We start from the raw sequence: 4,408 nt of genomic DNA, 5'->3' as shown, positions 1-4,408 counted from the left end.
AAAGGTGAAGCATCAGTCTCGCAGAATGTAGAGGGTTGGTAGAGAGATTCTGTATTCATTGCTGTTCCAGTCACGTGCCCCGCCTTTGTTACAGTTTTGTCCGAGGTCCCCGCACCTAATGCAAGTAGCTAATGTAGGGTCCTGTTAAAGCAAAGAAGTTCCACTGTTTAAAACTTGGAATTATTATAATTTTTTTTTAAAGCAAGACAGTCCTCAGAAAGTGCCTTTTCAGAAGATGGTGCTGTAGATTTTTATTTTGAAATTGTACATGGCTGAACATTTACAAGAAATTATTGAAAATGCCAAGTGTTTGATGGTATCATTTTAGGTACCTTCAAACAGCAGTTTCTGAGTCAGGACCAAGAATAACCAAGGAGGGTGTATTCAGCAGAGGGAAGGCTATTGAGGAATGGTCACCAAATTCAGCTGGTTGACTTGCACTAGTTCAGGTTTTATTTGATGCAAGTTGTCTCCCCCTGTGGAGGGCGAGGGGTTGTGGGGAAGGAAATAGCACAGGACACTGAAGAAGATGATGCAGTTCAGTATGTTAATAGGGTCACAGATGATCAAAGGGTGTAGCAGGTTCTCAAAGAGGAAGGTGATAGAAAAGCATTGTCTTGAAGATTCACGGTGAAGTGGTTGGTCCTGTGGACTGGCTTCACACAACTGGCATTTCAAGGGAGTAATGCTGATATACTCGTGGAACTGTAATGACTCCATGGGAATTTTTGCTGATAAAAATGGCAGCAGCATGCACAAGTGGCTGTGCCCTGTGATGACCGTGGTAAGAGATGCAGGGAGCCCTGCTGATGAGTTTGGTGAGCATTCCTCAAATCAGGAAGAGCTGTAGACTAGAATAATAAACACTGCACCTCAGTAACCTTGTAATGCTGCATAAAATAATAATAGCAAAGTTCTGCTTTGATTACTCTGCAATGTGCTTGCACATGCCTGCAAAAAAAAATACACACACTTTCATTTTTGTAATGGTCTTAATAGCAGTTACCAGATCTTTTTTTTTTTTAAAATGAGCCTTGTCCTTTTTTGTGGTGTCTCTTTATATTTATTGGTAATCTGTGTGCAGCTTGTTGCTTCATGTGTTTGGCCTGAAGGTTACTTTAAACACACTTTTTTGAGGAGGGAGGAGTTTCTAGGTGTGTCTTTTTTTTTTTTTTTTTTTCTTTCCTTTCTCAAGTCCTAACTTTACTAACCATGGATAGGGGGGAGGGAGGGTGGGATTTAATCAACACAGTTAAGACCAAAACAGGTTAATTAGGTACCTGATGTGAGTTAGTTTTCTGTATTAACTTTTTCTATGTTGACTTTAATACAGTACTGGGCATTTCAGACATGTAGGGCATATCTCTGTATCACTCAAGAACATCGTCTTTTGATATTAAGCAGGAGATCTTCAAGAACCAGGAGTATTACCACGAGAGCCTCCCTTCAGTGGTAAATGGTATCTTTTCTGTTGGAAACTGGGTTATTCATGAAGTCCATCAAAATGTTGCATTCACTTATTTGGTAGTTTATAATTGCTCGCTTAAGTAGTTCAAGTACTTTAGATATCAGAATTGTAAAGTGGGGCCAGTGACCCATGCCTGAACTTGTAGGCCTTTCTTTTAAACGTGTGTTAATCCATGATTAAAAACAACCACTTATTTGTATTACTAATGCCAATTTTTAAAAAAAACACATTTTGGAAATCTGTTTTATCACTGTTCTATGTTGTCCCCTTAAGTCAAATCAAAAGCAATTAACTGAAATTAGTAGTAACTTTAATCATTCATCTTTATGGCATTCATCCAATGCAACACTGGCATTTAAACTGTGTGTGGTGATTTTATCTTAAGATGTTTTCAGGAATTAGAAGAAAAACTTCAAAAATTTTACAAAGCAAAGTTTTCTCAAGACCTAAATTCTATGCCAAAACTGCCTGACTTCTGTTCTATTTAGTAGTAGTCAGAACTTTATTTTATTGATTTAAAAGGGCCAAAAAATCTTGTTCCATCAGGTTTTTTTTTCCACGTAAGAAGTAGGCTCTGTTCTTCCCATTTTCATCAGTCAGTTTAATTTGCTTTATAACCATGACAGTAGGAGTTAAAACCCACTAAGGTTCCAGTTCTTGCCCTTTTGACTTTCCTTACTTTGTAAATGTGATTACAGTAGTCTGTGTAGACTTTTATGCTGTTGGGCATAAACCCCCAATCTGTCTTGCCTTGGCTAAGATGCATGGTGGCATACGTGTTGGATTTCAGTAGATCAGAATTGTCCATTTTTGTTGCTTATTGGAGGGTTTGTGATATACTTTTAAAGTATCCCATTTGCATTTAAACTGGGAAATTTGAAGATGCAGATGCTCCCACCCACTGTTTTCAGTAGAAAAATCTGGGTGTGCTTACCTAGTTTTTTTTACACACGCGCGTTGTTGGCAGACTGAGAGCAAGGGCTTCCTGGAATATGTTGCACTGTTGAAAAAGGTGGGCTGGAGCCAAGTGATTTTAAACCAAACTGACTTGGCTATCATCTGTCCCTTGCCCTTCCTACATCATTAAAGTGGAGAGCAGCTGACAATCCCATGAAATGTGCAAGAGAGTCAAAAGTAATGCAAGAAGGGAAATGAAGCCTATATTAAAAGCAGCAGCTCAATAAAAGCTACAGTTAATGTACAGCTAGAGCCTTTTTGAGCCTGTCATCTTGTCTGTAGTTCACCCAAAGAGAAATCCACCCACATGTAGCCACTTTAAAAATCTCTTTCATAAATGCGTGACTGTTTCCTCCACAAGAGAACGTTCATAGAGGCAACTGGCAATGCCTGTCAGGGTTGTATAAAATCAAAGATTTTTTTTTTGTTGGTTCTTAAATCTTGATGCTACCTTAAAGACTTTGGCTAAAAGAAATCCAGTAAATTGATGCTACTTGAAACAATGCAGCCAAGCTGTTTTATGGACATAAACATTTTGGATCTGTTGGACGCTTCTAGCTACAGTCCTCAGCAGCTCTCACTGCAACATGCACAGTTAGTGAGAGAGATGGTAATTGGCTGCATATTTTATTTGCCAAGGCACTGAATTTATCCTGCTGTAACTCAGTTTTTTTTTTACTTCCTTGTCCCCTCTCCCACATTGCCAACCAAAATCATCAACTCTTATGCACATGTGGAATAGCCATTTTTGTCTGCAAGCAGTATCATTGCCCTGTTAGAAAATAACGCATTATGTTTGGACTGGAGTGGTAGGTGGTAGAGAGAGCTAATAAAGGAAAAAGGAAGGGGGAGGGAGAAGTCTGAACTGTTGTCGGTCCAAATTGTTCAGCTTGTACCCTTCGGGGAACGGATAGGAATCTCAAAGGACTTCGGGAATGTGTCTCAGAAATCGGAGCTGGTACTGAGACCCTTAGCAAGCACGTGCCTTTTACTGATCAGTAACAGATGCTGGAAAGGAATTGAACACTTGCGACTGCAGCGTTCCCAAATAATGCGCTCTGGCTAAGATTTTTCACAAGCCATGCTTAAAGCTTCAGGTCCTTTTGACAGAACTTCATAATATAAACTTTTTCGTATCACACTTGCTGTTAAGCAGTTTGTGCTTTTGAATGGGATTGCCTCTGAATTTATAGCGCTCTTGTTCTCTTTTCAGGGTACTTCTTTCAAGTAACTAGTTTCTAGGGGGTGATGTTGTCAAATATGCCTCAGTCAACGGGCGATTTGCAGTTTCCTCTACAAAATTTAACTTTGATGTAGTCCCATTGAAAATAGGCTGGCTTGCCGTTACTTGAATGTTGCCCAGTAGCATCTTTCCTGGTTCCTACATAGCTTCAACCATTCATACACTCCACTTAATTTTAAAGATGGGGTATAATGCGTGTAAGGAGGCAGAACAATTCCCTGATGAAGTGGAAGTGGTGGAAGTTGAGCACCACTGTTCTCTGGAACAGGTGAAGTGGTGATGGTCTGTGTAATGAATTTAGTCACGGCCTGGGTATGGAAGGGCTTAGCAAGGCAATGAGAGAAGACAAGTTCCCCTCTCCTAAATCAAGGTATTTATACAGAGCAAGTCTGTATAAAATGCTCTGTGCTGTGTCTGATTCAGCAGTGAGTCTGGGTGAGCTAGTTAGGCTTGAAGCTGCCATGAAGTTGGGTTTTCAGGATTGAGAAGGAAAGGTTCAAACAGACCATAACTAGTTTAGAGACTGGCGTGGTCTGCAGGTAGGCACTCCAGGGCTCTGGTCCAATACAGGCTCTCTGGGGTATTGGGTAAGTTGTTCTGCCTCAGTTTTCTCTGATCTATAAAATATGGCTAACGTCACCCATTTTTCTGTGAAAATTGAATATTTGATGCTTTGAAAATAAGTTGCAGGGTTGCTGGTTGTAGCCATGTTGGTCTAAGGATACAGGCAGGCCAGCTTG

Source organism: Gavialis gangeticus, unplaced genomic scaffold (assembly GCF_001723915.1).
Source record: "Gavialis gangeticus isolate Ggan-Ray unplaced genomic scaffold, GavGan_comp1, whole genome shotgun sequence".
Taxonomy (NCBI): Eukaryota; Metazoa; Chordata; order Crocodylia; family Gavialidae; genus Gavialis; species Gavialis gangeticus.
The sequence above is the reverse complement of the archived record's forward strand: the minus strand, read 5'-3'. Positions refer to the sequence as shown.